The sequence below is a fragment of the Myotis nattereri genome (assembly GCF_964212035.1).
Source record: "Myotis nattereri genome assembly, chromosome: 6".
NCBI lineage: Eukaryota > Metazoa > Chordata > Mammalia > Chiroptera > Vespertilionidae > Myotis > Myotis nattereri.
In genome coordinates, this window is record NC_138081.1 from 37285285 (window position 1) to 37312706 (window position 27422).

The following is a 27422-nucleotide window of genomic DNA, read 5'->3' on the forward strand; positions in this document are numbered from 1 at the left end:
CAAACCTAAAACATATGAATTACTGAAGGAGCTCTTAAAAATGAAAATTCCTGGTATATTTCCTTCAGACATTTTGATGTATTTTATTTTGGGTGTTACATGCTCCTGGTCTGACTCTGATGCATTTTGGGACTTGAAATCACAGCATTATACATTAGATAATGCATACTTTAAGTGATACTACGGCAGTGATCCAGCAGAACATGTAAAATGAACTTCAGAATTTTAAATTGTTGATAAACTCATTTGTATTATCTCATCAGAAATTAAAAATTCTATTTTTAAAATGTATCTTTATTGTTGAAAGCCCCCCTTTCCCACCCCATTGACTTCCCCTACCCTATACCCATTTGTGCCTCCCTCCTACCCTCGCCCCCCACCAGCTCAAGGCCTTCACCACACTATTGTCTGTGTTCATGGTTTATGCATATACATTATTTGGTTTGGTTAATATCTTCCCATCATCACACCTACCCCCGCCTTCCCTCTGAGATTCAGCAGTCTATTCCATGCTTCTATGTCTCTGGATATATTCTGTTCATCAGTTTATTTTGTTCATTAAGTTCCACATATGAGTGAGATCATGTGATGCTTTTCTTTCTCTGACTGGCTTATTTCACTTACCGTAATATTCTCCAGGTCCCTCCATGCTGTTGCTGGCATATCTGCACCTCTTATTCAGAATTTTTCATGTTTAATAGCATATGACAATTACATGAGTCGAAGAATAGAAATTCTGTCTGATTGAGAATGTCAGGTCAGCATTGCACTTGATTCATTTTAACTAAGCATCAGCAAATAAAGTGCAAATAATACTCTGATTATTTTCCTGAACCTAAACGAAACTAGAAACTAAACTTCTTAGGCAAAAAACTTTTCTTTTTTTATAGACTAGATTCGGACATCCTGTTTTTAATCATTCTCTAACTATTCTGTAACTATTATAGTATCTTCTTCTATAAATTGAAGATAATAATACCTAACCCCCTAGGATTATGACTTAAATGAATCAATGTGAAACATTGCTTGGGTATAATATGAGTGTGGTTCTAGAATAATTTGAAAATACTTAATGAGCTATACAAGGGCATATTATAGTCTGTCCTACAAATTTATTTTTTAGTTTTTATTTATAAGTTTAGGATTTATACTATTGCCATCCAGATTTCCAGCTACCTTGCCTTCAGTAAGCTGCAGACTATATATGATAATTTTCATTGAATCCTGCTCCTAAGGGGCGAGTATTATCTTTTTAAAAAATACATATTTTTATTGATTTCAAAGAAGAAGGGTGAAGGAAAGAGGGATAGAAACATCAGTGATGAGAGAAAATCATTGATTGGCTGCCTCCTGCATGCCCCCTACTGGGGATCAAGCTCATAACCCAGGCATGTGCCCTTGATGGGAACTGAACCTGGGACCCTTGAGTCCACAGGCCGATGCTCTATCCACTGAGCCAAACAAGGTAGGGCAGGGAGAGTATTATCTTAAAAAAAATTTGTAATCTTATGTGCTCTTTTCTCCTTCAAAGTGTGTTCACAGAACTAATTAAATATTAACATTAGGTGACAGTAAGCTACTCAAGATTCAAACTATCTATTCTGTGAGAACTGTGCTCTTTCACTCTTCTTTCAAAAAACTTCTATATGCAAGTTATTGGGTAAATTCATTCATTTGGAATGCTGAGGTTGAGTACATTTTTAGTCATTTTCCCTAATAAGGTAAACCATTCATATTAGGTCATTTAAACTAAACTTAGCGACTGATCCCATATTAGATTCATATTGCCAGAGCAAGTCTCAAACCACAAGCAAAGGCTTGTAATCATCAATAATATGTTACAAGTCTAAGATGAAATGTGATCAGGATATGTTTCTCATTCCATAAGAAAAATGTGTAATACAGATTTCTGAAATTGCAGTGTTTCATCAGAACTATCAACTGCCAAAGACTACATAAGCCATTTATGTGAGAAGATTATGACTTAATTGCTTTTATGGTCAACTAATTATAGGTGTGCAATTATATATATTCAATAGCCTTTCGGGGGATGAAGGTGGAATTTGAACGCAGTTTTAAGAATAAGCTCTGGATTTATCTTTTCCTCGGTAGAAAGTCCCATTTTCAGGGATTTCTGTCTTTTGACACTTTCTGGGACACACCACATTTTAAACATTATTTTATTTCAAAATTTATTTTAAACAGGCATGACTAAGTTGTATATTTCAGTGAATTACATCTTTCAATCAGTCAATCTTTTACTGGTGATAAAATTCTGCTGTAAGTTCCCATGATAATTTGGCTATGCTTACTTTGTAGCCACACCATGGACATGGGGATGCTTAAAATAACTTTGCTTTTTGATTCTGCGTACTATGAAATCTGTAATTTTCTGGAGTAATTATGTGAGAACCCCTATAGTCCAATCATAAGTAGGGCAAGAAATAAAAGTAAGATAGAGAAGAAATCTCACTTAACTGATGGGGCTAAATGTTCCCTAAGGACAGAGTGATAACACATAAATAATGAGGCGATCACCCGATTATGATGAACACTTTGTAAGTAAATTCTATAAGAAACAACGAGTATATTTATCTCCACAGAGAATGTTGATGTATATTTATCAGCTGTCCTGACATTGAAAATTTTTGAACTAAATATTATTTATCAAGTTCTGTTCTAGAGTTGTCCTTGATCTATGAATGGGTCCAGTTTTTCGGTAGAAGCATGGTCTCTAAAATTATTTATTCTATTTTCTGAGAATCTGTTCAGCAACTTTCACTTGAAAGAACCATTGGCAGAGACCTACTTTGGATGAATCAAATGATTCTTATCAATGTAATTTAAAGAAGTACATTCCTTAAATATTATTTTCATCATTAAGGTGTAAAATGCCTCTCCTACAATGTCATGTAAGTGTATATTCCCATAAAACTTCTTATTCTGGTGCTTTTAATGTTTTCCATGAAATGTCTTTGGTGAGAATCCTTTGAAGTACAGCCTGTATCATTACAACTTTTAACTAAATACCTTTTATTTATTATAAACATTAGAAATAGCATTTGAATTTTGGCAGAGAGATACTATAATATTCTGGGTAGACAGAGTGTTTACTGCATGCTTATGAACACAGGGTTGCTAAAAACCTTCTTGTGAAACCCATATCCTGCCCAAAAAATTTGCAGTTCCTTCTCTTTTGAAATCCTGGTGGAGTCAGCAGCTAGATTTAAATGACACCTTTTAATAAGGTTACTCCTCAGTGACTGAGAATTCAATCACACAGGTATGTTCTTGAGTATGAATTTGACTTTAATTAAAGGGTTGGGCCTAATATATTTTGGTCACACATCGTTTGATAAATAATATTTTTTTAACGTTCAGAACAAATTTTCTAGAGGCTTGTTAAATTCCTGAGGTGAGTCCTCCATAGTTACCTGCATCGGAAGAAGAGACGTCTTCCAAGCAATGAAAATAACTGAGTACGCCCTATAGTCTTCACAGTCACATGCGAAATCCTGTTTTTTAATAGGAGAAGAACATTCTCCGTCTCAGTCCCTATCAGAAAATGCAGCTTTGAATCACTGCTATCCAGATATAACCTCAGCAAAAAAAAAAAAATGTTTTTCAGATCTGATAAACTAATGAAACTGTTAGTTGTGGTTACTTGTGATTATTTGTGAGGTATTGTAGAAATAGAAAATTATACATTTTAAATACTTTAAATTAATCTTAGATAAAATTTTAAAAATCCATAAATGACAATCATATCTAATATAAAAATTTAAGAGTGAAACTTCTATATCAAAATACTAAACCAGTCATTAATGTTTATGCAAAGGAGAGGGAGAAATTTGGAGAATATTTTTACTTCAATGTCCATAAGAATATTAGCCAGCTGAAGCAAAAGTATTATTTTTTACTTAACTTTTGTTTTTAAATAGTTTTATATTTATAGAAAGTTGAAAAGATAGTTTAGAGGCTTCCCATATACCCTTCAATCACCCAGTTTCCCCCATGTTACATTACTATGGTTCATTTGTCACAACTAAGGAGCCAACATTGGTACATTACTATTGTCTAAACTGCACATTTTATTCAGATTTCACTAGTTTTTATGCTATAGGTTCTAAGCCAGGGTATTATATTTGGTTGTCATGTTTCTTTAGCCTGCTCTGCTTTATGATAAATTCTTAGCCTTCACTTTTATAACTGACTATTTGGATGAGTGCTGGTCAGATATTTTGTCTCTTAATGCGGGCTTGTCTGATGCTTTTCTCATGGTTAGACTGGGATTGTGCATTTTTGGGGAAGGTGACCACAGAGATGAACTTCCATTCTCATCACATCATATTGGTGTATGTTGGTGGTACATGCTCTCACCATGACTTATCACTGTGGTGAGCTTCATCTTCATCACCTGGCTGAGGCAGTGTTTGCCAGGATTCTCTACTGCAAAGTTAAAATGTCTCATTTTTTATGTTAAATCTATCCATGTTCTATGTGACAGATATTTGTTACTCTTTTTGGTTGCCCATTCTTTGAACCCTTTTCCTATAATGACAAATCTTACCATGTGAGTTCCTGTTTTCCTAGAGTCCAAGGCTAAAATGCCTTTGCAGACTCCTTGCAGTGAGTGAGGAACTCACACTTGCAGCAATCAGGGACATCACATCTCTAGACAGGGAGGCACGTGTCGTGTGGACCCCACTCTGGGGAAGAGATAGCAGAGACATCTAGCTTTAGAAGCAGCATGATGTTAATTTGCTTATTTTTATTTTATTATTATTTTAAGTTAGAGTCCCAGTGCACAAAATCTGTGCACTGGGTGGGGGAGGGGGTTCCGCTCCGCCCAGCCTGTGCCCTCTCACAGTCTGGGAGCCCCACGATTGATCACCCAGCAGAGGGAGACCCTGCTCACCTGCCACAGTGCCTCCGGGCAGGTAGCCTGGGCCTCCCTCTGTGGGGTGATCAATTGCCCCAAAGAAGTAGACCCCACCCACCCGGCCAAGGCTCTGTGGTGGATCGCCCCCCCAGAGGAAGGCCCCACCCACCCCCCTAGTGCCTCCGTGGAGTAGCTTGGGCCTCCCTCTTTGGCGTGATCATGGAGCCTCCCAATTGATTGCCCTGCCAGCCGGTGGCCTGGGCCTCCCTCTGTGGGGCGATCATGGGGCAGTGGCAGGGCTCCCGGCCAATCGCATCGCACCCACCTTGGCTGGCCTGGCGCCAGTGGGTGTCATAGTGTGGTCATCTGATGGTTGTTCTGCTGTTTGGCTATTCTATTGATTTGCATATTATGCTTTTATTATTATAAATATTTTATTTAGTTCAGAGAGGAAGGGAGAGGGAGAGGGAGATAGAAACATCAATGATGAGAAGACTCATTGATCAGCTGACCATGCACACCCCACGCAGGGGATTGAGCTCACAACTGGGCAATTGTTATTATTTTTTAAATCTTTATTTTGTTGAAAGTATTCATGTCCCCCATTTCCTCCCATTGACCACTTCTAGCCCACCCCAACCCCTGCCCCAGGCCTCCACCGTATTGTCTATGTCCATGGGTTATGCATACATGCATACAAGTTCTTTGGTTGATTTCTTCTCACCCACCCCCGCCTTCCTTTCAAATTTCCTTAATTTTAAAAAGTCTTCGGATACTGGTTTCATCTTTCTCTGACAGACCAGGAAACACATTCTCACTGATATTTTCTAACCACAACAAAAAGAAGAGTTCCTCCACAGTGTGCTACTACTTACTTTCTAACAATAGGAAAATCCTGAAGTTGACAAATAATTTATGTTAAAAGTGAATCAGAGCAAAATCAAGATTGACTTAATGAGTACATTGTCCTTATGCCCTTGCATCCCATTATCTTTCTTGAGCAATAAAGTTGCAGCTGATACATACGGGAGTGTGTTGTGCATGCGAGCATTATCTGGTATGAATCAAAATGAAAAATGTTTGAAAATTGCTGGTCTGTTATCCACCCTCTTTTATTTGTTTAAAATCTAGTCTTCATGAAGCTGACCAAATAGAAGTTTATACTTTTGGACCATATCATATTAGATCATCCTCAAATCTTTACCAAATAATGCTTTAACTTTTGTTGTGTTCCAGCTTTAATGAAAAATAACTATAAAAATTAGACATGATTTCCATTTTGGCATTTTCTATGTTGTACACATTTTTTCATGATAAAATTATATCATTTTTAGCTTTACAGTGAAGAATTAAGAATAATAATTTTTCCTGCAAATTTGATATAATTTTCATTCTTTAATCAAAGAAAAATTTAAAACTTGTTATTATTTAAAGTAATAAGTTCACAAGGACATTTGTTACTTCAATCTTTCCCTAATATCCCCTAAAGTTAATATCTTGTATAACTATTGTATGATAGAATATTAAGAATTGCCATTGGTAAAATCCCGAGAGCTTTCTCCAGTTTGCATGCTGTTGTTTGTGTATGTGTATGTGTGTGTATTGAAGTAAAATTCTTAACTTTTAAAATTTCTCTTTGCCTTATTGAATTAGTTATGGCAAGTAACGCTAGCTGTTGTGATAAACAAACTCCAAAATCTCATTGGCCTAACAAAATAAGAATTATTTCTCACTCATGCAAAAGACGCAAAAGCTGATATGGGTGTTTCCATCTGTGGATCACTTTTCATGTGGTCATTTGAAAACCAAGACTCCAACTTGCTGATCCATCTCCCTTAACTCCCAGAGTAGGTGTCATTCAACTGACAGATGGGGAAAGGTCAGGCAGGCAAGTGTTGCATATCTCTGTGGCCCACGTTTTATTGGCCAGGACTCAGTCACATGACTTCTTTAGGTGCAAGGGTGAGTGGAAAATATATTCTAGCTATGTGTCCAGGAGGAAAAGAAAATAGGTGTTGGTTTCTGCTGCATTTGAGGTTAAGTCAGGTTTTATGTCTTATCATGTCTTGTTTAAAGTACTGGTTACCATTTTTAGTATCTTTTTCTCTTAATCTATTTTCAAATTTTCTTTCTCAATTTAGTTACCTTAAATTCTATGTACCTACTTATTATCTCTTTTTGGCAAAGGAATGGAGAATGAAAACATGCAGTAAGCTCTAATGGAGTTAAATCATTCATGTAACATTTCAATTGCAAAAGTTGATTTATTTTTATTTTTCAATATCTTTTCTTTCTTATTCTTCAATGTGCTGATAACTAATAATCAAAATTATACTGTGAATATAAAATTATTTGGAATAAAAATAAAAAAGTTTGGTCAATAATTCACATGTGAATTTTTGTAAAAGCCCAAAATAACAACACTTAAAAATATAAAAATAATTTTATTTTGTTTCATAGGCATAGACTTTGTCAAAGTAGTTTATTTTTGAAATATGGATCTTAACAAAAAATAATTTTCTATTTTTAAGAGAATAATTTTGTTTACATACTAGTATATGATTATCTGAACGTTTTTTTCAGCCTTTCTCTTAATGTAATATTGAAAATAGAATGTGCTATTGCTTGCGATAGTATTTCAATAATCTTATTCCATTGAACTCTGCATTTGTATGAGTTCAGTGAGTCTATCTTTTGTCTATAGACACATAGGCTCTGATGGAGATAATGTAATTTACCTTCTTTGCAAATCTGCAAAAGGAATTTTTACAAGCCCCAATGATGGCAGCATGCTGCAGCGCAGGACTGACTTTCATCAGAAGAAAGAGCCCACTTTCCCAACTGCCATTTCCCCATGAAAATATTATAATAGGAGAGATAAGAACTTAATTTAAAAATCATTGTTCCATGGAAAGTCCTTCAATAAACATAGAAGTCAGTTCTGCTCTTTAGTAATTTTTGACTCTCAAATCATTATTTCCACTGTGAAGTATTATGGTCTTTGTTGTCTGAGCTATTATTAGAAAATAAAGGCACAAGTCTAAGTAGGTAGAAATCAGTGAATAGAAGGAAAATGTGGCATTTCTTTTAGAAACATTTCCAACTGGGTTTTACATCATTTGTGGATTTGTCAAACATACTGAAGGGAAACTAAAAAGAAATCCTAAATGTAATTATTTGAGTCTTTCCACAACAGTGTATATACATGTAATTAAGGGGAAGACCGGTGATCTATCTTTGGTGTGAGTCAACGTCTTGAATATGTATGATGTAAAACCCAAATCCCTGAAGCACATCAAACCTTCCTGTTCCTCCCCAGCCACAGACATTCCTTTTCTTCCTCCCTTTCATCCTTTTCTGGCCTGACAAATATAGAAGTGAATATGGAAATCATCTATGGAGTTTTAAGAAACAAGCACTTCAAGCTGTTTTCCAGAGCAAAAAGATTTTTCCCATGCAATTTTTTTTTCTCTAATACTTTTTCCGGTTCAAATTAATATTCTCTAACTTATTTTTCTTGTTCATGCCAGAGACTTGTTCTCCAGGATGCTTTAAAAAAACGTAAAGAGTTTTCTTTCAGACCCCTGATATGAATTTGCCATGAATTAATTTCTAATTATTATTTGACAGGGGTTATTATGCTGTGAAATTTTTATCTGGTCATTTGTCTTATCTTCAGCTATGGGCTATATCAATATTGAAGTATAAGAGTCCTTATCCTGCCATTTAAGTGAAAGACTAAAGGTGCAGAATAAAGGGATGGCACTTAATTTTTCATGTGGACATTTTTAGTTTTGTGAATTAACTGGGGCTAATTTAACCTTCCTGCTGTGATTCCTGACTGCACAGGCCTGGGCCAACTTCTGCTTCTCATATTAGCCAACATGTTTCAGTAGTTCCAGACTGCTGTTCATTTGAGCCCAAGGAAACAATAATTACAAGGGAAATATCCTGCTTTAAAAACATGTATAATAAAATAAAAAACTACAAAGTTTTTTTAGGAAGATTTTAAAGGACTTTAGTATATGGAGTTGTATATGATAGACCTGGATAGGCGGACTAACCATGATAAATATGTTCTTTCCTCTCAACTTAAATCAAAGATTTCTCTCTCTTTTTTTGGGGGGGGGGGAGACATATTTAATACAGTATAGAAGATATTTAAAATGTGTTTATAGACAAAAGGGCTGGAAAATGAAAACGAGAGAATGGGATATGTTATCTCAGATACTACAGGACAAGAAGGCTAGAATAATGGCAATTATGAGAACATGTAAAAGTATAGATAAATTGAAGAATGAAACAGGATAACCAGGAAACAAACCCGAGGACATATATCAGCAAGTGTTTTAAAACAAACATAAAATTATGAATCATGAGTCAAATAGTTTTCTGGTAAAATAGTTTTCATACATACATCAAAATAAACTGTACTTGTATTAAAGGGATAAATATTTAAAAGTTAAACCTAGGTAATTATTCTATTTAGCATGAAGAAAAATTTTCTGAGCAGATTCTAGGACTTTAAAAGGGAAGCAATAGCTATATTTAACTACAGGGAAAACTTTGAAATTCTGTACCTATTCAAAAACAAACATAATTAATAGATAGTTATGCTTCATAGAAAAATTTGAAATGCTTTATATATGTGGTTATAAAAATTAGGTTGATCTCAGAGAAAATTTTCAAAATTTGTATGTATTAAAAAGTATAAGATACAAAGACCAAAGGGGAAAATGAGCTGTAACAAATGTAACTATTCTTAATGTGTAAATAGCTCTAATGAATCACTGAGAGATAAATTTTCCAATAGAAAAATGAAGTCAAATTATATAAATAGGCAATTTACAAAATAAAACTACAGTGTTGAGTAACCATGAAAATATGTTCAACCTTACCAACAATTACATAAATAAAAAATAAATTGAGAAATACCATTTACCTCTTACCAGATCATTAATATATATATATATATATATATGTATATATATATATATATATATATATATATATATATATATGTAGATTACAGAGAGGAAGGGAGGAAGGGAGAAGGAGAAAGATAGAAACATCAATGATGAGAGAGAATCATTGATCGGCTGCCTCCTGGACATGCCACACTGGGGATCAAGCCCGCAACCTGGACAAATGCTTTGGCCAGGAATTGAACTGTGACCTCCTAGTTCATAGGTTGACACTCAACCATTTGGCCACACTAGCCAGGCTCATTAATTAAAACAAAACAAAACACCACATTAATATCTATTATGGGAGATACATCCAAACGAGTGCTGGCATATTCAGGGGTGATAATCAAAATATTCACAACCAGTGCACCATGGCGCTGATCAATCAGAATAGACATCCCACCAATCAGCTCTGTTCTGATTGAAATATAAACTCTTACAAACTTTCTGGTGATTAATATGTCAAAATAGATCATATTCTTCCATTTATATGTTAAATATTTTGGAAAAATTTCCAAATTACTTTCCAGACAAGTTTTTATCAAGTTACACTTTTATCAACAGTTAACAAGAATCTGCTCCCTCATATCCTAGACAATGCTGGATATTTTTAATTATTTTAAATTATTTGCTATTACAATCTGAAAATATTATATTATTATTGGTTTGATTTGCATTTCTTTGGCTATTAATATAACTGGCTGTTTGTATTTGCTTCCTGTATGCCAGCTGTTCTTGTCCTGTTATTTTTTTATACTAGGTATTTGAACAGTTAGTGTATGAGTAGAAGAAAAGAGATTTATATAATTTTTCTTTCATACATGGTCATACCAACTACTTTTCATGGTGAAAACTAGTCCTTTTTAGAACACAATGTTCTGAATGGAAAGCAAGAATGAAAGAACATACTTTGTGGCATTTCGGTGAAAAACAAGTCACTAAATTTAAAAGATCATGCATTACAACAGAAAGGGGTGGATATTGGCTGATGTGTTGGTGTCATAGCTGCATTTAGTTCTGTAGGCTTGTCTTCTGTGTCTCATGCATTACTTCACTTTTCCTGTAGCCCCTGCCAATATGGGACCACCCAAGGTCGTGAATGCAGCTCTTTCTGTAGGACCTTAAGTAAAGCCCAAATTGCAAGGTAGAAGGTCTTCACTTTGCCGTTTGAGGCATGAATACTCTCTCTGCAATCTCTTTTACCCCACTTAAGTTACCATGTGGAATGGCATTTTAGGTGGCTTGGAAATGCTTCTATACTCATATCATAAAAAGACCCAGACAGTTTTTGTGTACTTTGTGAAGGCAGAGAGAAAATTAGGAAAGGACTCGGGGTTTGATTTAGAAATCCCATCCAAGTTGGTTGGGGTTTGGGGTTTCCTGGGTTGTTGTAATGTCTGGGGGAACCTTGCAAATAGGTTGGTAATGAGGCATTTTGAGGGCTGCTGATTCAGAAAATAGATCAAGTTGTCTTGGGTATGAGGCATCCCATCTGCTTTTACACTCCATCTTGTGTTTAAAGGATAAACCTGGTGTTGTGAGGTTATTGACATTTAGGTATATAATTGGTTGTCATAGAAGAGGATCTAGGAGAAATTTTAGAGCCACATTTTAATCATGAAATATTAGATAATTATTATGATTCCCAGAGGAGAATCATTTTTTGACTCAGTTTTGACCACAAGGTTTTCATTTGTCTGATTCCTTGTTTGCCAATGATTGGTGCTTCGGAGGGCTGTAACATGAAGTACTCATAACAATAGAAGGCAGCTACTCTGTTGTAGTAGAAAGAGTTGTCAAAGAGGCATCAGAAACTGGCTTTCTGTATTTCTCTGCAGTCTGGGGACAGTTACTTATCTCCTCCAAATCAATCAATAAAAGGAAGGCACATTACCTATCACGTCTAACTCACAGGGCTATGATCAAATTCAAGGGAAAGACTGAATGTTAAAGTACTGGGAAATATAAAATATTATATGATGGCAAGTTACTATTATCAACTGATAAATAATACCATGCTATGAGTTACATTGACTTTTACAGATATGTCTTGAATGACCATTTTGATAAAAGTTATGGGAGACACCAAAAGATCATGTGATTCCTATAATTCTCAAGAGGGTGAACTCACATGAAAATATTTACATATTTTTAGCTCGTGTGTGTGTGTGTGTGTGTGTGTGTGTGTGTGTGTGTGTGTGAATTATGTATTTTCTCTCTTGGATTATTTTATCCATTATTTACTCTTACAATAAAAAATATTTTCAACTTTCTAAAAGCATTGGTAAGTTTTAACTTGTATTAAGGTAACAAAACCACTGATTTAAATTCAGTGAATGCTCAGAATAATCTATTTTCCTAATGTGAAAAAATAAAGTTGAAAATAAAATATATCTATATATATTTCAACATGGGTATGTGTATATCTACATTTATATCTATGCACATGTACAAAAGTTGCATTTCCAAATATGGCAGTAAATCTAAATAACTGGCATAAAAACTACATTTTTCAGCCTTAAAACTGTGGTCACAAACATCCAGTCTTAATGTCTCTGTCTTATTCAGTGTTCCATTTGAGGGAATTACTTTATGTTCTGGTCTGGCACAACTTGTTCAGATTCTAAATGAAGGATTAGACTAAAATTAGGAGGAAATGCCTATGTTTCAATTTCTCCATAAAGGTGTCAAATGGCTTAATACTAGTGTTGCAATTCTGTCTGTTTTATTCAGGCTTTCCTTTGTAGAAATTGTTCCACAATATACTAACTAATACTGAAATTTCTTCTAGAATCTCAAAGCTGGCTCTTGTGCAAACCAATGCACCACATGTAACTGAGAAACATAATGCTTCATGTTTTACAGATTGAGAAAACAGTGCACAGATGAGCATTAAAATAAGCTAGAAGGAGATTAATGTTACTGATTTTGCAAACTTAGAGCTGAGATCATCAGTAAGTTAAAAAAAAAAACAGCTGATGTACACAGTGATGCCAAAATAGTCAGATAATATGGTAACATAGGCACAAAAACAAAAAACAAAACACACCTAATCAATTCAGTAGATAACTTTAACCATTTGATTGTATTTTAATCAAAAGGGGATAGCCTCAGTCCCAAATACTCATAGTTTTCTAATGTTTGCATTAGCTCTGAATTTTTAAATGTGAGAATTTGCCTTATAGATAAAATGGATAATTGACTATTTCCTTAAATCTTCACAAGCTAATGAAATTGCTTCTTCCAGCTGGAATACCCTTCCTTTTCTACAATTTCCACTTGAAAAATCATCAATTCTAGATCCTTCAAACTGTATCATACTGATATTGCACATGTTGTTGGTATACATACATTAACTTGTACTGAAATATGAAGAATTTATATCTTATGTGTTTTCCCTAAGTTCCAGATTCATATTCAAATGTGCATTATTTAGTTCATGATCTAAGAGATTAAGAAAGAAGAAGGGGCAAATCCCAAAAGTTACATTTGCAGCTAGATCTAGCCCTATAAAGAGCTTATCCTGATTCCAGCAGTTTCTTCTTACATCTCATTGGTCACATCAATCTGCAACTGAGGTTGGGAAATTTATATTTCTACCCAGGTACATTGGTGACTTTGACAATATAGGGGAGAATGGGGAGTGGATTTTGAACAAGCAATTAGTAGACTCTAATAGAAAAACAAAACAAACAAACAAACAAAGAACCTACAGGGAGCCTACTTAGTCTAAGGTCAGTGCAAGCTCAACCTGCGCCAAATCCAGCTTCCTCTCCTCCTGTACCTGCTCCTTTTGCTGTGGTTCCATCTCCCTAAATAGCACCATTCTCTGCAGTCTCCCAAACCAGAAATTCCAGAAGCATTCCAGATTCCAAGCTCTCTCTTAAACTCTGAGTTAATCCATTTAATGCAGCTTCAGTTTCTTTACTATTGCTTATATCTGTCCCTACTCACAATTCCCATTGCCAGTATCCTAGAGAGATTTTTTGATGGTTGGATAGTAGTCATTTTTTTCATTGTCTTCTCAGTTTTCATATCCACCCCATTCTCACCCCAAAACTCCTCCACCCAATTCCCGGCCTTTCCTTTCCAGTACTTCTCTTTTTCATTTGAATTACAGAGAATCTGGCACCAACCTTGATTTTTAAAGATGCAGTACATGATTTAGGCCAAGCCAATCAGCATTGTTCATCCTCCTGAATCCAGGGACTGGCTCAGAGACAGTCATATAACCTTGGCTAGCATAAACACTGTAAATCTATGCACTTTTCTGTGAATGCTGAAACAACAACAGTCTGGCCTGCTTGAAGCGAATGTAGAAGCATGTAGAACTGACAGATGATGGAAGCCATCTGGGGCTCACCAGGCATGCTTGGCTGTGATGAAGTTTTCATCAAGGGTAGAATGAAGTGACAGGACAAAACCAGGTCCTTGGTGTCATTGTTGGGCCATAAGATAAAGCCTCTACCTGGGTCAGCTCTCTCTTTGGACCTTTTAAGAATGTAAAATATTAAATTTCGTTTATTTAATAAGCCACTTTGAATTGAATCTTCTGTTTCTTGCAACTAACAGCTTCCTATTTATTCCATCTGTCAATTTCTTGTTTAATTGAAAGAAGAAAGTAGTGTGTTCAGAAATCCCTAAAATACAGGATAGGACAAAATTTGGTTTACAGTTGCTCATATGGAAAATAGTACAATGAACTCTGTGTTTCCCATACTGACAACTGTAAACCTACTTTTTGCCCAACCCTGTGTGGTTATCTGTTTGAGGATTTTGAAAACAAAAGTCAGAATTTTGAAATAATTATTATACTGGATAATTTAAAATAAGGATGGTATACTCTAGTGGTCTGTGTATCAAGGGACTGCCTCATAAGAAGGGTGACCATTAGTCTTGGTTGATCTAGTCTAGTCCCTAGTTCATGTCTCCTGAAACATCACAATTAGTAATAGCTCCCCATTTCTTTATCCAATGTCCCAGTTTAGATAATCCTATATAATAACGTAGTATGCAAATTGTCCCTTGTCTGGGAGTTCTTCTGGAGTTTAACCAGGGGGTGGGACTGGCCGGGGGAAGGGAGGGAGTACCCAGCCAGCAGCTGGCAGCCGCTAGGGACCCTACCAGTGCACGAATTTCATGCACTGGGCCTCTAGTAAATTATATGATCACTGTACTAACAAAGCATCCAAGGTTTACATAATTGTTTAGCTTTGGTACAAATTATCTAACATGTAACAATATTTATCTTTTAATGTCCAGATTGAAAATATCTTTATTCTAAAGAAGTGGATATGAACCTCAGAGCAGTATTTCTGGCTTCCTGAGCTATCTCAGTATTCAGCTGTCTTCAGAACATTTACCCAATTGACAACCTCAGTAACATGAAGGAGAAACACATGTGATTTGGAAGTATCACCACATCCCCAGTAAAGTAGTTCAGTGGGTTGGAAGTAACTTATCATCTTCTGGCCAATAAACATTACTATAGTGGTTTTTAAGCATGCTGAGATGTTTTTGTTTGTTTATTTTTCTCTCTCAGAATGTTAGCTTCTCATATGATACTGGGTTGTATCTAGGTATTTAGAGTAGGGTGAAATGCCCTTCATCACTATGCTGTCTTCTTTTTAGCAATTCTCTATAAAACCCAATAAAGCCTGGGATGAAATGTGGAAACCATAGTTGATTAAAGTCCTTTTTTAGAGATATTTTGCCAAAGAGTCCATGTGGCCTAGTTGACAAAGTACTGGGATAAGAGTTAAGAAACATAGGTGTGGTAACATTTTTATTTTGTTTATTTTCCCATCCCCATTGCTTAGGAGAGTGACAGGAACATGGTGGGAACAGTGACTACTTGTTGAATGAATGAATGAAGGAAGGAAGGAAGGAAGGAAGGAAGGAAGGAAGGAAGGAAGGATAGTGCCAGTGAGCATGATTTATAAAACCTCAATCTAAAGCCTCTCCTGTTTTAGTTTCCTAATCTGCAAATGGAATTAAACTACCTACTCCATCAATCTCACAAATTTGTTAGGAGGATCAAATGAGCTAATGGTGTGAAAAGCTAGCAAAAAAATAAAATTATATACACATGAAAAACTTAATTATATACAAAAATGTAACAAAATCTTTCATCTCCTATCCAAGGAATAAATATACCTAAATTTAACTTATCATGCACTACTGTGTTGCTTCCATATATATTATTATAATTTATTTATTTCTCCCAATTTTAAAGCACGTTGAAAAGGATCAGATCATTGAATAGATAAATCAGTATATGGAAAATTTCCATCAAATAATACATTGAAACACTTAGAATCATGACTGTAACTCAAATTAAAATTCTATGAATTCTCAATGTGGCAACAATGAGGTGGGTTCTATTTTCCTTAGGTATTAGAAATAGAAAACAATGATTTGTCATTAACTCTAGAATGTAGGAAAAGAACTAATAAATTCACAAACTTCAGTATACAGGACGCACAAACACAATAACAAACAAATGACACCCTTTCTGCTTATGTTTTTAGATAAAAAGTAAACACAAGATTTCTAGTGGTGGAATATTTCACGTAAAATTCCCTTTTTTGGGGCCCGAAATTTTAAAATAAAAATTCAAACAAAAATAACATAGTATATTTATAGAACCAGAACATATGTTCCATTGAATAAAAAAATTATTGTTGGCAGTCCAGCCCTGCCTAATTTCAGCAGCCTTGTATACACATGCCAACTTCTCACATAGTGACTTACTTGTGGTTACCTTTCACTCCATGCCTAACCACGTTCTTAGAGACATGTTTGAACCTCTTGCTAGCAAACATCCTAGAGGAATTGGTTTAGCAACAGACAAAGAATTTCTTTGGAGCACCAGGTCCCCGTCAAAGCAGTATAGGCAGTTGGGCATTTTCCTCAGGCTCGGGAAAACAAACAACCCGTAGGATGAAGCTGGGAAGGGAGTGTCCAGCAGCTGGGACATGTGGAACTTGGGCAAATCAAAAAGTGAGAGCAAAGAGTCCTTGAGCAAGTGAAGGATCTCAGGAAGGGCTGGGGACATGATGTTTCTGCTGCACCACCGTCCCCAGCCCTGAATCATCTTACAATAGAGAGGAAGGGAAAGTAAAGGAATGTATGAAGTAAAAGGGGTTTAGTGCTTGTCAGGGCTTGAATAGAAGCAGAAATAAAGCTCCTGGTTGTAGAAAGATCAGTCATGATGGAAATGTAAAGATATTTTTATTAAGTGCTTAGGCAGAGAACTGGCCTGGAAATCAGCTAAATAATTAGACCTTTTTATTGTTTTTTTTGTTCATTTGTTCCAATGATCAATGTGCATAGTTTTGACAAAAATGATTTCACCTTGCCTTAAATTGGGAAGAGTTTATCTCATGTGCCATTACAATGGTAGACAGTGTTAAAGCTCCATAAAAATCCTCCAAGTCTAAGGATAGCTTTGTTCATTCAGTCACTGGATAGTGAGGGCTAGAGGCTAGATTGAAACTCAACCTTGTGTACTGGGACTGGAGCCTGGGTTGTGGTTTAAATTTCCAGGGGGATCATCAGTACCACTGTCCGTAGCCAGAGGGACCACAGGTTCAACACCAGGAATACAACCCGCTGAAGAATCTGTGGCTTCACACAGCAAGGCTGTGTAGCAATGGGGAGTAGTAAATAACCTACCCATCAGAGACAGGAAGGGAGAGGGGTTGTGGTGCCCAGTGGAAAGTATAGCTGGGCAGGTCTCTGGGGACCTGGAAGAAGGATGCCTGGCAGGAATAATGGGGCAAGCTGCGAGGATAGCAGGAAATATTGGTCAGAAATGCATACGGAATTAGAATACTTTTCATTTCACTATTCCCAGGGGGGTTGACTATTTCAAGTTGGCTCTGTGGTCATTAGAGATGCAGACTAGTGAAATGTGTGGGCCCTGTGGGATGCTGGGTATTTTACTAGTCAAGAAAATGTATTCTGTGAACAAATGTATTATTTGAATTTAAAATGTAATTGTTAAGTACCAATATAGGAATTCTGTGGATCTTTATTGACTAGTATTTTTGTAACAAGTTTGACTGTTTTATAGCATTAGAGTATGTAATTTTAAGTTTGGAGAAAACACTAAACAAGCTTGCCTATTTTATCTATATATCAAAAAAAGGCAAAGGATCTGAAGAAACTAGAGCAGTGGTTCTCAACCTTGGCTACACATTAGAATCACCTGGGAATCTTTTTAAAATCCTGATTTCTGGGCCTCATCCTCCGGAAATTCTGTCTCTTTGTTATGGGGTGAGGCCACAACATTAGTAACAAAGAAACAGAATTTCTAGAGGATGAGGCCCAGAAATCAGGATTTTAAAAAGATTCCCAGATGATTCTAATGTGCAGCCAAGGTTGAGAACCACTGCAATAGAGTATGTCAGGGCATAATCCTATTAAGGAGCTCATTTTTTTTGTTTTTTTCTGAAAGGCAATTACACATGTGCATCAATGGAAGAACAGTTAGGCCTTTAATATAAGGATCTGTTTCACAAACAATCAATAACATTGCATTGTTTGTGATTCCTCAAAAGCAGTTATATTAAGCAAGATTTTCTTCCCCTTCTGTGAAGTGTGTTATTATACATCACTTGATATTTTAACTAGTTCTTCAGACTACAATTCAGGGATTTTCTGGTGTTTTATTTAGAAATACTAGATGTTGGACATAAGAAATTATGGAAGATTGCAGATGATTATTAAAGTTGTCCTTCACTGAAAAAAAGTAGAATTATTTGTTCAGGGAAAGGAATAAGCACTTTGTCAAAAAATAAGATAATCAAAAGCAGAAAGATGTTAAAGCCTTAGTAGAATGCAAATAATATCATGCAAGAGAAATTGTTTATTTGGTTAGTACATAAAATTCCAAGTAAAAATAGGCTAGCTATAATCTTTCCATGTCCATTTTAGTCCTTTTTGGTGAGAGCAAATGGTCACTAGATGATTTCTGGCCCAATAAAAATAATAGTTTTGTTTCACTTTAGATTTTTTTAAGAATATATCTGAGGGCCGAAACCGGTTTGGCTCAGTGGATAGAGCATTGGCCTGCGGACTGAGAGGTCCCAGGTTCGATTCCAGTCAAGGGCATGTACCTGGGTTGCGGGCATATCCCCAGTAGGAGATGTGCAGGAGGCAGCTGATCGATGATTCTCTCTCATCGATGTTTCTAACTCTCTATCTCTCTCCCTTCCTCTCTGTAAAAAATCAATAAAATATATTTAAAAAAAAAAAGTATATCTGAGGGATGGTAAATATGTATTATTTTAAATAACAACTGATATTAGTCTATGTAGGGATATAGCTTTTTTTCTAGGTATTTTTAAAATAGTCTTTAGACTCTCTCTGACATACACATATGATCCAGTTACTTCCACTGTGTAAATCTATGTAATGTTTTGAATCAGAAGTAAACAGAATAATGGAAACACTATTGCTGCCAGTGTACAAAAGCTTTCAAATCACATACTGCCAAGTTATATAGAATGCTATTCACATAAAATTCTTAAAATTCAGAATTTGCAGCCAAAACCGGTTTGGCTCAGTGGATAGAGCGTCGGCTTGCGGACTGAAAGGTCCCAGGTTCGATTCCGGTCAAGGGCATGTACCTGGGTTGCGGGCACATCCCCAGTAGATGTGCAGGAGGCAGCTGATCGATGTTTCTCTCTCATCGATGTTTCTAACTCTCTATCTCTCTCCCTTCCTCTCTGTAAAAAATCAATAAAATATATTTAAAAAAAAAAAAAAAATTCAGAATTTGCAGAACCTGAACCTGGAGTCAAAGAGCTCAGAGAAGATTACCGGGGAAGTCACTGCCAGCTGCTTACTGTCAGCTGTTTGAATTGGGCTAGCTGCTTACCCTCCCAGTCTCATTCTCTTCATCTGTGATGGGGATATTAATGGGTTTCTTGAATCATTGTTGTAAGCCTTAAGTAAAATAAGCTGCCTAGGACATATGGGCTACTTAATAAATATTATTTCCTTACACATTTTCTATGCTGTTTAGCTACAAAAAATGACATAAAATGTTTTCTTAGTTAACTCTAGCTCGAAAGAGCAAAAGAACAGGAAAGTAAAAAAACACACAAAACATTTGGTGAGGTAGTATGCCTAAATATGGCCAAAGGAATGTTATTTTTTCACCATCTTTCAGATAAGTACAATATCTTCAAATTACAATAGCAATACAGGCAGAGTAATAAATATTCATAAAATAGTAGAAAAATGAGACAGATGTACCATTCTCATAGTTAGTTTGTAACTTTAACTCAGTTGTTTAAATGTGGTGTGTTAAAGGAGTTGAGGCTGATTATGAGAAATCAAATGACCTTGGCCCCTTAATAGGTATTGAGTTTAAAACCTGACCAGTATGGCAGAGAGAGACCTAAGGGAGACTCTTTTATTTATCTGAGGTCTTTCTACTTTTCTATTCAAACATTTTTTACTACCTTTGGTTCAGGAGTTTTATGTAAATATTGCCTAGGACATGGGGTTGTTGTTTTTTTGTGTGTGTCAAAGCTATAAAGTATGAATTTCTCTTAGAATGTATGAAAATATGTATGTCTATCAATACAGATATTAATCATATGTTTACCTCTGTTAATTGATTAAGAGCAAGGTTTTAGCTAAACATGTTCAGCATTATTTGGGGGAGTGTCAGAGAGGTGTAGGTTAACAAGAAAATGGATTGTCCAATATTTATTTCAAATTCTATCACTTTGTATGTCTAACTATTCCAGATGAGGAGACACAAGCCTTCTCAAGGCAGAGCAGTCTCATGGATTAGGCTCATGCTGCTCTTCTCCGGAAAACATGCCCACTAATCTGTTCATCTTTCTCAGAGTCCAGAAAAAATAATTCACATTGGAACAGTCAGACATGGAGGACTTCCTTCGTCCACCCTAAAAACCAGTATGGGCACCAGGTCAAAGTTGGAAAACCCATTCTGGCCCACTCCCTGTCTCCTTCTCTGTGTCTCCAGGCAAATAATATTAGGGGAATAAGTAGTCTTCCAAGTAACTGAGACACCTGTGCTGTTTTTTTCCCCCCTGGAAACTGTGCCTTTACCCCTGTGTTCCAGACATACTTGTAGGAGTTTTACATGCCAGCTCATCTGAGCATCCCGTCAACCCTATACAAGGAAGATCCTTTACTATGACCATGCTACAGATGAGGAAATTAAAGCCTACGGTTCAGTGTTTTAGTGAAGGCCATATAGCCTATAAATGGTGCTATGGGAACTTCAGTCTAGGTCTCTGGTTAAAGGGCTAGACTTTTAACCACTACGTAAATGATCAAGTATCTTAATTAGAGGTTTTCTATTAAAAAAATAGGGCATACTCTAGCTCTCAAACAAATTAGGCCTTGTTCTTGAGCTACACCAGATGTAAGGATGACTCAGGGCTGGTCACTTTCTCTATAGAAAAGTGCAATTCAGTTTACTTAGCTGTGCATAATTTGATTCATATGTTTGGCAGAATATTAGCCACCCAACCATGGCCAACTAATAATTCCTGGAACCTGTGACTATGTTAGGCTATATGACAAAGGGAAATAAAAGTTGCAGATGAAGTTAAAGGTGCTAATCAGTTGACATTAAAATAGGGAGATTGTTTTAGATTATGCATGTGGGCCCAAAGTAATCACGAGGGTCCTTAAAAGTGGAAGAGGGAGGCAGAAGAGGAGGTCAGATTGGTGTGATATGAGAATAACTTCAACCTCTGTTGATGACTTTGAAGATGGAAGAAGGTGGCCACAGCCAAGGAATGCAACAGTCTCTGGAAACTAGAAAGGCAAAGAAACAGGAATTGCCCTGGGGTCAACAGAAGTAATGCAGCCCTACCAATACCTTTATTTTAGCTCAATGAGACCCAGTTCAGACTTCTGACCTCTGGAACTATAAGAAAATAAAGTTTTGTTGTTTTAAGCCACTAAAATTATAAAAATATATTACACCAGCTATAGAAAACTAATGCAATTAAAAAACAACCAACAAACCCTAAAGTAGTTTCATTAATGGAATTTGTCTAAACAAATTTATAATAGTCATCCTTTGGTATTGGAGTTCATATAAGATACTTATTTCTTTTTTTATAATATTCTTTATTTTCAGAAATTTCTGAATTTCGGGATTGTATGTGTATACTTTAAAAGTATAATTTGAAAAATAATTCAGATGAATTATAGTGCTACCTTGGGGCTTCCCTGAGTCAGATACTGTTGCAGGTGAATTTTGATCCTTATGATTAATGATGACCGTATGTAATGGATGTTTTAAACCTCTGTTTATATAAGAAATACTTTTCCTAAGATACAGGTTATGAACAGTTGAAGGGAACTGAAAGCCAAGTACTCTAAAACCTACGCTCTTTCCATTAAACCACAACGTCTAATAAATGAATGAGATTAGAGCTACAAATGATTCTCTGTTACAATTTTACTTGTACAGGTTGGTTTTCTTCATTTTATATGTCTATGTCATACCATAAATCTCACAGTATGTAATAATTCTTGCTGACTGTGTTGATTAACTGATTGGATGTTAATTTATATGCATTGTCTCATATGATGATAAATTATATGGTTACCAACTTTTTTAAGGTTATTCTGTTCTCAGTATACACAATTGTTTCGGAAACAATTAGTCCTTCAGCTGTCGCTGGTCTTTGCTATATTAAGGGAGTGTACTTGGGGCCAATTTCTACCTAAGGGCCACTGGTGACCTAAATGCAGTTGCTTTTTAAGGCAAAAATTGGGAAACATGGAGATGTTGTCATAAAGAGTTTAGCTTGGTTTTTCTGGATGAATGCTTTGAAAAATACCACATTTCCTTAAAATTTTGGGGTAAAAATCTCACTTTGAAATGCTGAATTAAGTTTATAAACCAGAAGACAGAGGGTGTTATGTTCAACAGCCAAACCTCCTGGTGACCCGAAGCTAGCTCTGGCCCAGGGCTGCACTTTTAACACAGAAGAAATGTCTCTTTGGACACCTCACTGCTCAGCATGGAATGTTCATGATGATCATGTACCAGATGTGTTGAGTAAATATTACACAGAAACATAATTGTAAAGAATATTACAAAACTTTCTGAAATTCTTTTCCCCAGAGAAAAAAGAATGCTAAAATGATTGTAAGTAAATATATTTTGAAGCATATTACAGTTCAATTAGAAAAGAATAGCCTTATTACGTTCATAGTTTGATAATAGGTACAAATTAATTGGGACATGTACCTACCTCTGGCCAGTTGAGTATGTCTGCCATTGTAGCTGGCCTCTAAAATTGTGCCTGGATTCTCTGCTGGCTATTTCTCTCCACTCATCTCTTGGCCAGACTCAGAAAAGCACTTGGAGATATATTATGATATTTATGAGATATCCATATGGAAGGAGCTTGGGTCTCTTAACCAACTGGTTGGTCACCTGCAAAACAATTAATTGACATGAATAAGAAATAAACTTGATTGTGTTAGTAAATGAACATATATAATTATAATATTTAAAAAACCATCCTAAATAATAAAAGGCTAATATGCAAATCAACTGAATTGCGGAATGAACTGTCACTATGACATGTGCTGACCACCAGGGAGCAGACACTCAATGTAAGAGCTGCCTCCTGGTGGTCAGTGCACTCCACAGGTGGAGTGCTACTCAGCCAGAAGCCGGGCTCAAGGCTGGAGAGCGCAGTGGTGTTGGCGGGAGCCTCTCCCGCCTCCGTGACAGTGCTAAGGATGTCTGATTGCCGTCTTAGGCCTGCTCCCCAAAGGACTCCCGGACTGCAGGAGGGTGTAGGCTAGGCTGAGGGACTCCCCGGGGCCCCAGAGTGCACGAATTTCATGTACCGGACCTCTAGTACTATTTATAATAAACTACAGAACTCTACAAATGCCATAAGAAGCAGTGCCCTGTGGTCTTTAGTAAAGAAGGAAATCTACCTAGAGTGGCTATAGCTCAGGAGAGGCACTCGTCTCTAGGAAGCATTGTCTGACAGCTCAGACTCCATTGGAGCCTCTCATTTGACCTTGTGGGAAGCCCACAAAGCTTACTAGCCTAATCCCCATCTGGGCAGTCAGCTCACTAGCAGGGCTATATTTTATGTATCTTTGAATTCCTGGTGCTTGCTTAGGGAGGGACTTGGCAGTCTTTCAGTAAATGTCTCTTTAAGAAGTGACATCTGAAAATGAGAAACACTTCAAGGTTAGAGAAGACAGTAGAAATGAAATTTGTTGTATAATAGAATTTTGATGGGTGGGGACTGTGATGAAGAAAATCTTCCAAGCAGAGGTCTCTGTAGACATAACAGGAGAGGGGTCTTTGGTATGATAGCAGAATTCACGCTCTCTCATGATTAAAGTAGGATGAGAGCAAACCTTGGTCTACTTGCATTTACCTCCGTCTTCAGTGTGTGTATGGCTGTGTGCATACGTGAATTCACATGATAAGCACAGAGCACATGGAACAATCTAGAATATAAAACCAGGTAAAATTAGTTTCAAAATAGCAATGACATCTGTTTGTAGAAAACAAAATTGGTGAATATGAAATATCATAATGATATTGTAGCTATCAGTATAATTTAGCAATAAGATTAGCATTTTGCTCTAGCTGGTTTGGCTCTATGGATAGAGTATCAGCAGGGGGACTGAAGGGTTGTGGGTTCGATTGTGATCAACGGCACATACCTTGGTTGCAGGCTTGACCCCGGCCCGATTGGGGGGCATTCATGGGAGGCGCCCAATCAATGTGTCTCTCTCACAACCATGTTTCTCTCTATCACTACCCCTCCTTTCCACTCTCTCTAAAAATCAATGGAAAAATGTCCTCCGGTGAGGATTAACAAAACAAAACAAAAGATTAGCATTTCTTTAAATTAAGTATCTTGCTTTTTACTAACAAATCATGTAAAATCACTTATTTGTACAAAGTATATTCATTTATTAAATGTATATTATGAGTTAAGCATTGTTTTGAGTGCTACTTACCCACTAGGAATAAAATAAACATGGTTTTGCCCTATTTTGAAATTATAGTATGTAGATACAGGGTGTCCCTAAAAAATGAGATACAGGGTATCTCCAAAAAATGTATATGTACTTTAACAGCTGATAGCTCAATTTTAAAAATGAAATGTATTTTAATAAATACTGCCTTTATGATTATTCAAAGTGTGTATATACATTTTTTGGGACACCTTATACATAAGTAAATACACAAATTATGTAAAATGATAGATTGTGACAAGTACTGTGAGAAAAAAGCTACAGAGTACACGATATAAAATAAATGCAGGACCTACTTGGAAAGGATCAGTAGAAAGGCCTTTCCGTCAAGGTGACATTTAAGCTTTTTTATCCACTCATCCACTTATGGCATTTGGGCTGTTTGCAGATCTTGGCTATTGTAAATAAAGCTGCATTGAACATAGGAGTGTATATATTCTTTTGAATTAGTGTTTCGAGTTTCTTAGAATATATTCCCAGAAGTGGGATTGCTGAGTCAAAAGGCGGTTCCATTTTTAGTGTTTTGAGGAAACTCCGTGCTGTTTTCCATAGTGGCTGCACCAGTCTGCATTCCCACCAGCAGTGCATGATGGTCCCCTTTCTCCACAACTTTGCCAACACTTGTTTGTTGATTTATTGATGATAGCCATTCTGACACATGTAAGGTGATATCTCATTGTAGTTTTACTTTGCATCTCTCTGATGATTAGTGACATTGAATATTTTTTCATATGTCTATTGGCCATGTATATGTCCTCTTTGGAGAAGTATCTATTCAGGTCCTTTGCTCATTTTTTAATTAGATTGTTTGTCTTCCTGGTGTTGAGTTGCATACATCCTTTATATATTTTAGAAATTAATCCCTTATCAGATGTATCATTGGAAAATATGTTCTCCTATTTAATGAGTTCATTTTTCATTTTGTTGATGGGTTCTTTTCCAGTGCAGAGGCTTTTTAGTTTGATGTCATCTTATTTGTTTATTTTTTTTTCTTTGTTTCCCTTGCCTGAGGAGATATTTTGTGAAAAATATTGCTACAAGAGATGTATGAAATTTTACTGTCTATATTTTCTTCTAGAATTTTTATGATTTCATGACTTATATTTAAGTCTCTTACCTATTTTGAGTTTATTCTTGTGTATAGTGTAAGTTGGTGGTATAGTTTCAAAAGCCTCAACTTCTAAAATTCTGTTTGCAGAATGACTTTCTCTACACACACATGCAATCACCCATACACACATGCATACTTCACAACTTTAAGTGTATGATTACTTGATATTAATTTTTCTATTCTTTGAGTAAACTTCAGGGTCAGATATAACCATAGAAACATCTAAACTAGGCAGAAAAATGATTTTATCTTCTTATTTGTCAAAAATAGAGCATCAAAACCAGAAGCTAGACTGGGAAACAGCAGCTTTAATTGATGGTATCTGTATAGTTCTTGCCTTCAAAAGAGAGTCGTTGGAAATGGAAGGCAAAGACATTATTATTTATTCATTTTTTCCAACTTGGAAAAATCTTTAATACTTGTTCTTCACTCTGGATATCAGCCATTCCTTTCACTGACTTGCATTATCTCTTTCCATATACACATTTTTTCCAGGATCATATTTGGCCTGAGAATGACCTCACAGGTAATTTATTTTTGCAAGCAGTCCATGTTTGATCTATGTGGCATGACAAATAATTTTCATTTTATTTAGCTGACTAAGATGGAAGTTTGAAAAGGAAATTCTACTTGACAGTTCTTGTCTGTGAGCTGCTAGTGTGTTTAATGTGTTGGAGTGCTAAGAGCAGAAACTGTCTGAGTAAGTAATACCACTAACATTCCCAACTTTTCAAAGGCTATTACATTCTTTTATCTTGTTATATACTAAGTACATCTTAGTAAGCATGGTGTTGGCAAAGTCTGTTCTTAAATACATTAAAATCTATGTAAGTGTTGATTAAATAGTCTCAAGCATTCAGTATGACTTCTTGTAAGAATTTACCTCAAAAAATGTATGGACTTAAAATTATCTTCATTCAAAAAGTACTAATAGCTTTTATTATAAAATTTAATATATAGCCTCTAAAGTCTATGTTGTAGTGATTTTTTTAATGGTTAACATTATGAATTCAAGAATCACATTGAGGATTGAAGTTTTAAGATACTCTCTTCATTTTAAAATGTAAGAATAATACTTACATAGTAGTGACAATAATAGGCAATATATTTATAGCATCAGGTATTCTTTTGCAACTCAGAGGACTTTAAGAAAGCCTTTGATAAAAGTTATATGAGATTACATAAAATTTAATACAAGTAACCACGATTTAAGTTACACCAGCTTGTAATTTTTTAAAAGAATAATAATTAGTAGTTTTTTTGTGGAATTCTCTTTGGACAAAATTGATTCTGACATTCACCCCAATGACTTGGGGAATCTACAAGTGTATCTCATGAATGTGCTATACAGTGGTGTTCTTAGCCATTGGTTAACAGCTACATATTCCTGCTTGTTGTGGTCGAATCTCCTGTCCCTGCTGATGCCAAAGAA